Source organism: Medicago truncatula, chromosome 2 (assembly GCF_003473485.1).
Source record: "Medicago truncatula cultivar Jemalong A17 chromosome 2, MtrunA17r5.0-ANR, whole genome shotgun sequence".
Taxonomy (NCBI): domain Eukaryota; kingdom Viridiplantae; phylum Streptophyta; class Magnoliopsida; order Fabales; family Fabaceae; genus Medicago; species Medicago truncatula.
Window position 1 is genome coordinate 37,111,322 of NC_053043.1, and position 11,973 is coordinate 37,123,294.

Genomic DNA, 11,973 nt, shown 5'->3' on the forward strand with positions numbered 1-11,973 from the left:
AAACAACTATACATTTACGATCAAATAAGTAAAAAAGAAGAACAACAAATATTACCACAAGCAAGCTCATGTAACCACCACAGGAGGCCATAGATAAGTCGGAGGTAAGAGATAACTGCTCATATAGGAAAGCAAGTCCCATCCCACCCCATGAACAGTTGTCCAACTCGTCCATATCTTGGAGCGCAATCAGCCACATCAGATCACTGCTTCTGCTGTTCTTGCCGGCAAAAAGGGTCCAGCCAAGCAAGAGCAACAAAAACGCCTTAATACAGGCCAACCATTCTTGAGCTTGCTTGTCTTGATCCTCATGTGTGTCAAGCTGAAGCAGCTGATTACACCTATTCTAGAGCTCCTCGTAGCACCTGTTCAGTGTACCAAAACTGATATGAGCAGCACCCTGTCTTGCCACCTCCTTAGCGACAGCCTCCGCTGTAAAAAGTAGGTCCACCTGCATCATCTTTATCCCCTTCTCATGGGGTAACTCTCTATCAGGAAGAGGCCTCCATGTGATGGGGATGCCTAGGAGACATGTCATATCATCTAGTGTGATGGTCATCTCCCTAACAGGTAGATGAAAGTTGCTGGTCTCCTCATGTCATCTCTCTGACATTGTACAAGCGAACCCGTGAGAGATGTTCTCGTACCCACTAGTTAAGAGGGGAGTAAGACCGGACATATTCACTTTTTCCCAAAACCATTCATTTTGTATTCTCGGTGTAGGCAGTATCAAGTTTTTAAGGCTCAGCTTCTTCCCGTACGAGATACCTTTCACCCTATTTTTTTTTCGAAACTGAAATACAAAAACAAAAAACAAAAAACAACACCGTTAAATAAATAATAAGTAAAATAAACATTAAATATATTCCAACATAAATTTTAATTCTAACATTAAATAAGTAAAATAATAATTAGAATAAGTTGTATAAATAGTAAAAGAAGTAAAATAAACATTAAAATATACTTACATCAGCATCGACCCATATCCTGCATGGCACATGTCCACCAAAGCGAGGTAAAAGCGTGAGGTCAAAAGGCCCCCCTCCATAGCCGTCCGGTCCAGCCTCGTACACCACCCTCGGCACCCCTTGAGCATGTCCCCCACCATCATGTTGCTGAGGCTGCTCAATATCATCCTGCTGTTGAGGCTGCTCATGATGATCCTCATACTGATGCTGCTGATAGACATCAAAATGATAATGTTGAGGCTGAGGCTCCTCAAAATGATACGTCTGATCCCGCGCCTGCACATACACCTAATAATCCTACTGATACTGTGTCAAGTCCACCATCTGGGATGGACCCTTCTGTGATGTTGACCCTCCTGCAACATCAACTCTAGAAAGTCTCGTGCCCCCACCTCTCCCTCGACCAGCCATAGGAGGGCGTAGTGCTTGCTTCTCCCTCTGTGCACTACCAGTAGGGGCAGGCCTCCCTGCCCTAATTTTGTCACTCCTATCCTGAGGCGGCTCAGGCGGCCTTTGAGACGTATTTTTTCGAGACATATCTGCACAACACTTAAAAAAGCAAAAAATCAATGACACATTTTCACACGGAAATTGTGTCATTTCTAACAATTCAACAACAACACTAATATTTCGACAGTGTCATTTCAATCCGTAAAGTACCACATTGTAGTCAAACTAACTATAATCAACATTAACAAACATATTTCTAACTAATTTCATCATTAACAATCCAAAAAACAAAACAAAAAAATCATTGAGACATTTTATCAAACACATACAATGCAACTTTCAATCAACTTAAAATCAAACAATTTCAAATACCTAAAACTACCATATTTCACTCTAAACAACATCTAATATACTATTCCTAACTTAATTCATCACTAACAATCATAAAAACTAACATGCAAGAAAAATTTATATAAATCTAAAAATGTTAAATTTCTTATAAAATTCGAAAATTTTAACAAAAAAAATGCAATGAAGTAGATTAATCATCACTTACTTGATATTGTGAGAGAAATTGGCTTTGAATGGTGCAAGAATGGTGAAAATCGCACTTAGAGGGAAAATTTTGTGTTTAGAAAAGTTGGAAAAATGAGGAAATTTGTCTCTGTTCTACTGATAAATGAGTTAACTCACGCCACGCTACTTAAGTCACGCGTAAATTACAACGTGCGTTAGTTAAGTCACACAACGTGACTTAACTAACGCAGGGGCATTATAGTATTTTTAGCTGGATGGGAGCGAAATGTGATGAGGAAATAGCATAAATCTTTCTTTTTTAAATGGATGAATTTTACGTCTAGTTATTATATATATATTTTTATTTATTTTTGCATGTTCATCACGTGTTAGCCTGGGTGTCTAAATCCTAAACCCTAAATCCTTCAAATAATATGAACATTGATTTTTTATGTGTTATTATTTGTTGAAAAGAAATCTTAAATGTGTATGATGCAAACTAATTCTTCAAATTAGCTCAACGAAATTTAATGCATTTTATTTTGTACTTGACTTTGCATTTGTAAGAAAATCATTATTGATTCTCACCATTTTCTTAAATCATTCTCTCTTCAGTTGAATTGTTTTAGGTTTATGTTTTTTTTCTTATTCTGATTCTCTTTGATAATGATTGTTTCAATTCTCTAATTGCTTCAGGCGTTGAATTCTAATTGAATTGATTTATGCTTTTTTGAACTGAATCCATTATCGAATTCACTAATTCTCACCATTATTAAATTCTAATTGAATTGATTTTTTGCTTTTTACAATTGAAATATGTACCGTACACACACGTGAATAATATTAATGAATTGTTGTCTTTTTCCAATTGAAGTATTGTACACCGTACACATGAAGTATTGTACACCGTACATGCGAGTATTTGATTTATTTTAAGATGTTGCCTAAAAATGAAAAAAAAGAGCTCTTGATAAAAAAAAAAACAAAAATAAAAAAAAAAATGAAGAGCTAATAAAATCATAACAAGGAGCTCTTGATAAATTTGGGTTAGGTTCAGCACCCCAACTTTTTTCGTTTTGTTTTTCCTTTTTATTAATAATATATAGGATGAGGGGTATTTGACACACGGTATTTAGAAGTGTCAACATAGTTGAGATGTCCGCCATAACTAATGCATGTAGCATTCATCATTTATCAGAAGAAGAAAAAAAATTATGATGGAATAATATAAATGGCCCTTTTTATATTATACCTAAAGCCTGTAAAACTTTATGTACAACCCTGACTTTTGGTGGATTATTTGAATTGGAGCATGTATTATAAAATGTTGTATGTGGTTTGAATGACTAGTTATGATTTATAGAATTGGAGAATATATTATAAAATGTTGCATGTGATTAGGATGACTAGTTATAAGTTATAGAATTGGAGCATGTATTATAAAATATTGCATGTGGTTTGAATGACTACTTATGAATTATATGGAAAGTTCGTAATGCCAATATTTTTCAATAGAGAGTTTGTCTTGAGCAATATTTAGGATCTATTATTAAATTGTATCCTTCAATAAAAAAAGGATCTATTAAATTGTAGTCTTGCTTATGACTCAATATATTTGACTCAAAATGTTTAGGTATGGTTTTAGCTTAAATCACTCTTGTTTATGAAACTGTTAGGTACGTAAGCTGAATAATGGTTTATAATATAAAAAAAAAAGTAAGCTGAATTTTCTTTTGGGATCATCTTTTCTTCCTTTCAAAAATTAAGATCCAAACACCTTGACTATTAATTAAAGTGTCTAACAATGTGTTGATATTTTTCAACAGATATTGCTATATAACCATTTTTTTGAGAAAAAAGTCACTATAGAGTACACATGAAATAATTCCATTTTTTAACGAAATCAATTATTTTGTTCGAAACATAATGTATGATAAATTCTATTGTCAAGTCTAACCAAAGTATTCCTCCAAGTCAGTCATATAGGACAATTCAAGCCACAAAAATTGACAAGAAAAAATTACTAAGAGATATTATTTTGACTGAAATTACTAAGAGATATTTTTTTGACTGAAATTACTTAACAAATTTAGAGCCGTAACATCGCCGTAACTTTAATGTATTGATTTAAATCAATACATACGTGGGTGTATCATTGACCAAAAATAACAGAGGTGGCTCTTGTTCATGGGAAGGTTCTTTTATTTGGTACAATGTACATGGAGGATATTAATTTTGTATTCAAATATTGGTTTCCCCTTTCATTAAAAAAATAGAAATAAAAAATATCTTATGGTTTGGATAGTTTTTCATATCAAACAATCTTAAACCCTACTTAGAATGATATTTAGCGTTGAATGGTTTATAATATGGCACTAATTCTCGTGGAAACGTTACAAAATACTTACTTTTATATTATAAGAGAGAGAAAATCAACGGCTGTCCTTAATGTGAAAATGTGAAAACATAAGGGATCAAAATCTCTCAAGAAATGTGGACGAGTAAAATCAAACAATTGTATTACACTTGAGGGACTAAAAGTGAAATTACGACGTGTCTTATTTTCTTAATTTTGATTTAATTCTCGGACACCATATTTTATCAGATGTCCCTAAATATGTATCAAATTGGTATACGAGTCTATGTTATATATATGATATGAATATGTAAATTACATGAAACAATAAATAAATGGGTTAATAGCGTTTTACCACTACAATATAGGTCATTTTCGGTTTACCTTCTGTAAAATATTTTTTTTTGGATTTCGTCTTTTTTAATTTGAAGATTTTTTTTTATTGTACAAAGTCGAAGATATGACAGAGGGATAAACCGAAATTTGCTCAAATTAACAGGAGGTAAACCGAAATTTTCTCAAATTACAAGGGGGTAAACCTAAATTTGCTCAAATTACAGGGGGTGGAATTTTCAATGAAGGTCCAAAACAATTTTTTTTTTTTAAATTACAAGGATAAAATTCAAAAATAATATTTTACAGAAGAAAAAACCGAAAATGACCTATATTATAAGGGGTAAAACACTATTAACCCTAAATAAATTGATTCCCCGCTAAAGATTTTCTTCTTATTAAAGAGTACTTGAGTCAACGAGGGGATATAGGTTCATGTTAGAATTTATGATTCAGTAATATGCATCATCATCATATATGTAGGGTGTGATGAGGCTAATGGCTACATAAACACAATTATATTAACATGGTGGTGGAGATCTATTTTTTTTTTTAACAACATAATTTATTAATTACTAAATCTCTATTACGAACAAAGATCGACAAGACATAAACACCAAAACAAAGGGTGTCGTATACAAGCAGATCACCCATAAGAAAATTCATATAAACACCAATACATATTCCATCTAACCGAGGGCCACCACCAACACCAATAAGTAAAACTAACCACTAAAACCAAAGTCAACACCTAAATCAAAGACAAACTCCTACACAATCACCAAAACCAAAACAGAACCTCATCTTCTCGTCACCATATCTAAGTTCAATTAAGCACTCGAAAATGACATATTCCACAACTAATTCAGATTCCACCACCACTCGACCCTTGTCCACTAGAGAAGACGTCATAAAGCGACTCCATAAAGAAAATTGTTTCCCAATTTCTAATTAAAAGTAATCGACCCACCCGACTCCATAAAGAAATCACTAAGGGACTCCCCAACACTCAATCCACCAAAGAAAACACCATAACCCGCCCAAGAAACTTGAAATTATACACTAACTCTCAATCTCAAAGCAAAAGCAATTGACCCACCATAATCGAAAAAAATAAATTCCTAAGGAAGTCAATTGGTATAATGGTAGCGCAAACAAAAGAAGCTCGTAAAAGGGGCTCTATATCTAAAATTTTGTTTTTAATCCCCATAAAAATCAATCGCACTTTTTAGTCTTTGTAAAATTTTCCTTCATCATTTGTTGCCTCTAAAAGTGTTAAAGAAAAATGTTACGAGGGACTAAAAAGTCAATTTTTTTTTGTAGGAACTAAAAAATACATTCTGAATATTTATAATGATAATTTCCTTAATTAACCTTGTTTTTGTGAGAGGAGTTAGTTGGGGATTTTTTTTTCTTTCACCACATTGTTTTGCAGGAACATGTAGTGGATAAGTGGCAATGGCTTTTGGATTTGGTTATAGACTATTCAGTCAACAACGTTTGTCATTTTTTAATTAACGCTGAAGAGCCTGGTGATCGGTTGTTGGCTGCTGATATTTGGAATAAATAAGTACCAATGAAAGTTTCTTTATTTGTGTGACGTTCTCTTCGCAACTAAATTTCAACAAAAGACAACTTAATCAGACGAGAGGTCTAATTTCACCATATTTTAGTCTTTATGTTAGTGGGTGTGGTATGGAGGATCATTTGTTTTTGTCTTGCAATTATTTTGGAAGTCTTTTGTATTTTATTCGAAATTGGCTTGGTATTTTATCGATTGAGCCGTATCGTTTAGGAGTTCATATTGTGCAGTTTGGTTTGACATGTAGACAATCAAGTACCTTTTGGTTCTTGTTGCAGTTACTTTGGTTTTCATGTGTTTGGACGATATGGAAAGAGCGAAATAGAAGAATATTTATTAAAAAGAAGAACAACTACAACAATTACATGATAAAATTAAACTCCTTTCGTTTTGGTGGTTGAAGACAAAATATCTTAATTTTCCTTTTGATTATCATGTTGGATGGTTTAACCCTTTACTATGTAAGTTTTACATTATGTTTTTCTCTTTGCTAGCTATTTTACTTCGTGCTTTATTTGTGTTGGCAATGTAATTGTTAAACTTTTGTATTTTACTTTAGTATACCTTGTGTTGGGTGGACATACATTCTATCTTGCTTTGTGAATTTTTTTTACATCAAATCTAACTGTATATTTTTTCTGCTTCACCAATCAAAGGACTTAGTTGAATCTCCACACAGAAGCCACCATTATTTTCCATTGCTTTAAATTTTTATATTTTGTTACTTTGTTTTCCTATGTCCTCATTTTTTTTTCTTCCATTATTTTGATTAATTTGACTACTTTTTTGATGACTTAAGTACTAAACTTTTCCTTTTTCTAAAATTTACTTTAGGACCTTACGTACCAACGGGCATTGAATAAAGATTAAATAATTAGACATCATTTTGAAAAATGCATATTTAATGTATATGATTACAGATGTCATAGGCTGTGTACTTTTCGTTAAAAAAAACAATTTTTTATTAGTATTAACCTAGTGTCATAGACTCATACACGTAGTCCAGTGAAACCTTAAACTAGTTAGCAAAGTCGTATTTTGACCATTGACCAATGAGACTAGTTTTGTATTTTTTTTTTTTTTTTGGGTTAAATTACATCGTCTTTAACTTTGATGTTTATAATAAATTGATTTTTAAGTTAGTTATTTTGGTCACAACCCACTTGGATTATTCAGGTGGTATTGACTTGAAATTTAGAAGTGTACTCCTTCTCGATGTTTTATTTTTGATTTTTTCAAAAGTTAATTTGGATGAGCTAATTTAACTTCTTCAAAAAAAAAAAATTTAGTTATATATAAGTTCTTTAAGTGAGGTATATAACAGATTGGTCACCATGGAACCACTTTAACTCATTATGGAATATTGTTGTAAAATTATGATCTAGCTTAGAATTTAGAAAATTCCTCGGACCTACCTTTTGTGTTTGTATTAAGTCATTATTTGAAAGAATTCGACGTCATTAAAATTAAAAAGCATGACCCGTTTTTTTTTTACACAAAACAAACTACATTTATTCAAATTGATAAAGTACATTGATGCAATACAAATTCGCTAAAAACAAAAAGGATGAATATGTTAAAAAACTTACAACATCCATGTTAATATCATAAAACGGCAAAGTACATAAGCCTACAAATATAACTATATTAAAATCTCCGGAATAGTCATGCCTCCGAATCTGCAACATTGATGACGCCAAAGTCATTGATTGGATCTACACTAAATCGAAGTTGATATGACAATCTGAATCGAACAAACACCTAAACATGTGAAAAGACAAACAAAACATGACATATACGTAATCAAGAGAGATAATGATATGTAATTAAGAAAATGTGTTAATAAATACACTATCTTAAGATTTTTTTGATATAGTTTGTCACTGAATCTATCATTTTCCAACAAAATAATGTCGCATTCGTCCAAAGAAATCACGGAAAACACGAAATAAAAATCATGTAGAAACAACTTACACCTATTTGTGTAAAAATAATAAAATAAGAGAAAATTTATGGATAGACAATTTCGAAAAGAAAGAATAAAAGTTCAAAACTTATCATAGAAGAAGGAGTTCATTAAAAGGAGTTCTTTTGACTCAATTGAAGGAGTTGTTCGCTATTATTTGCCAACTGTTGCCTTGAAATGTCTTACATTCATTTTTTGTTTTGTTACAGTCTTACATTCATTAATAAAATTAATTTATTCTGCCTTGAAGAAAATTATTTTGTGGGTCCTTGTCTCCAATCAGCTCATAAAATAAAAAATAAAGCAGAGTTGATATAATTGCTTTAAAGATTTGGTCTAATGATAAAAAAGTAGATCTTAAATTATGGAGGTTTTGAGTTTGGGTCTCGTTAGAATTTTCGGAGCAATGGTATATCTATTTGGGACTAGTCCATGGATGTCGTTGCTCCCCCCACACCACCACTACTACCTCTATTATTGCCACTACTGCAGCCACAAACCACCACAACTACTGCTCACGATTACTCGTGCCACCACCACTACATTTACTATTACCACCACTATCTACCACTCTTATCACTACCACCACCACCATCACTGATACTACTACTATCACCACTAGCACCATCAACACGACTACTACCAACACTACCGCTACCATCACCACCACCACTATTATTGCCACAGCTGCTGCTACTATTATATCTATTGCAACAGCTACTGGTGGCAGTAGTGGTGGTAGTGGCAGTAGTGGTGGCAACATTGACAAATAGTTTATCAACACGGCAAGACAATATGTTGATAAACTACTATTACTACTGCTGCTGCTACTATTGCAAACATAATGTAATATAAATTCTTATCTTTTTGAATGATACCAACAATAATATAACATTTTCATAGAAAAATTTATCTAAGAAAAATTGAAAGTGAAAAAGTCAGTCAAACTCATGTATTCTCTTTATACCATCGTTTACACGGGCACTCCGTGCTTGTCCGTCCCATCTTCTTGCGCTAACACGTAAAAGTTATGAACAATAGTTTTTATGAAATTTTGATTAAAATTATTTTGGTTTTGATTACAATTATAGGTAAGATATATAATAGATATTTTGCACTTTTATATTGCAACAAACTATACTTATCTTTTTAAACTTTGTTCAGTTTGGTTTCTCAACAGGTTATGGTAAATCTAGACGCTCTTTCATGCATTTGATTTGGTTTGTCACAACTTGGGTAATTTGGAAGGAAATGAATGCTAGAATATTTTTAGGCAATCAAAGTTCCCCTGTGCAACTAATGTCAAGCTTATTTCCTTTTGATGGTTTAAAGCCAATGCTATATCTTTTCATTATAGTTTTTATAACGCTGTTTAAAGCCAATGCCAAAATCCTTTGTTATGTGTGGAAATTGGCTAATTTTATTTCATTGTTGTTGAACGTTGGTTGTATTTTGTGAGTGTTTTCTGTGGCACACCTTGTACCTGGAAGATAGCTCTCTGATTAATATATCATTTTGATTTCTTTAACAAAAAAAAAACATTACAAATATAATATCTTTCAAAAAAATATAGCAAATTCTTATCTTTTTGAATCATACCAATAACATTCTTATGAAGTTGCTTAAGAGTGTAATTGAAAGAAGAAAAAACCAACAAAAAACACCTTATTTTCTTTATATACGGTATAAAATAGATTATATAATATAGAAGAGATTACTATGACATGTATTTTAGAGAAACTCTTACTTGGTTACAGACCCAACACCTCAAATTTAAGCACACTCACATAAACTAAAAAAATTAAAACAAAATTAATTTAGTCACATCAATTAATATCATTAAATTTCATTCTCTTTTAATTTCTTCCATTTTATATGCGTGTGTCCAAATCTTTTTGATTTGGGCTTGTGACCATAGAAGATTTTCTCATATTTTAAAGCAAATCTTATTAAAAATAAACTTTGTTCAACAGAATCTCTTACTTGACATGTTAATTCTTCCGTCAAATAAAGCTAAAAATAGAAATCAATTATGTCAAATCAAAAAGCATTACTTCTTGCATTCGTAGAAATTCAGTTCATCATCAAGCTAAGCCATTGATATTTCTATGCACATGTTTTCTGCTCTTGACTATCGACATATGCATGATGAGTTATGAGTTATGACTGTTGACTTCGATAAAGAAGAATGAGTCTATATTATCGGTTATAGTTTCCAAGTGTGACAAACGTTCGATTTCATCATCTTAAATTAATCATTTCGGATTATATCTTCCAAAAAACATGATTGTGTCCAATCTAAAACTGGGGATCAAATTGCACACTTACTATATGGAAAAGTAATAAGGTCTTAAATGCATCCATGAAGAGAAATATCTCAATTCCTTAAAAAAAGGAAATATCTCAATTGATTTGAGATTAAAAAAAGTTGGAGGTCTTGAGTTTAAACTTAGATAAAGGAACAAAATACATTTTCTTTTTATTATCATATTATATTATTGGTAAAGTTTGCATCTTCCGCGACTATTCTCCGCATGGAAACCTGTGGGACACACATGAGTTCTCCTTTGCCAATCAATTTTTTCTACATGCAATAGTTAGAGATTGAAAAGAAAGCTATTAATATAACAACTAATTACTAATATTTTCATTTAAAAATAAATAAATATGATAGTTATGTTCAATATAAAAAGTTAATATGACATCAAAGTTATTGACCGAGATAAGCCGATATCTAGGATAACTTTATTGCAAAAAATTCCTCAATCGAATAGTAATTTTATTGTAAAATATTAGACATAAATTTTACACATTGGTATTATGTTTAATTCATTTCCCAAAATCTTCCATTCCTAATTCCTATTTTTATAAAATAAAATCATATTATTTTTTCCTGAAAAATTAAAGTTCGTATTATTTTCGTAGATCGTATAAAAAGGGTTGGAAAACATTTTTTTTTTTTCTTAAAGAAGGTTGGAAAACATTTGGAATTTGACAAATGCTAACATGTGTCTTAAAGGCACATGTTATGAAATTTAAAATAGAAATAATTGTCTTAAAAGTTTTTTTTTTCTTTTTTTTTCACAAAAACAAAATGGTATTAAGATACAAATATCACTAAAAATGTAAAGGATTAATCTGCGAACAAACTCACAACATCCAAGTTAATATAACGGCAAAATGCCTACAAATAATATGATAAAATATAAGTCACTGAAATACTCATGCTTCCGGATCTGCAACGTTGACGCCTAAATCATTGATTGAATTTGTAATTGACTGATATCGATTTTTCAATAGGAACTAAACGAACACCGCGACAAGAAGCGGAATCAAACGCCACACAAGACGACTAACAACACAACGCCGCAATTAAATGACGAAATCACAAAAACACAAAAGGAAAAACTTGATATATGTGAAAACCACTTATTTAGATTGAAAGAAAAGAGGAAAATGACCTAAAATCACCCCTCCTCGATCAACGAAGGAGAAAGAAAGTTTAGAGAGAAGTTGAAGTTTTTCTCACTAAAAAACTAAAGCCGGAACTTTATTTAACTTTTTTGACTAAAAAATTTGGTTTTTAATTTTATATTCCTTCACTTATGCCTTAAGTGCACAAGATAGCAAAAACTTTAAAATTTTAAATCCAAGTTTGAATCCGTAATTTTTCTCTTTCCTGCACTTAAATGAGTGAGTCTTACCCTAAATAATTTTCAAAGGAAAAAAAATCACATTGTTATAAGAATTTTCTCCGGTAAACATCTAACTTGTGCAACACGGGTAACCTACATGCTATTTG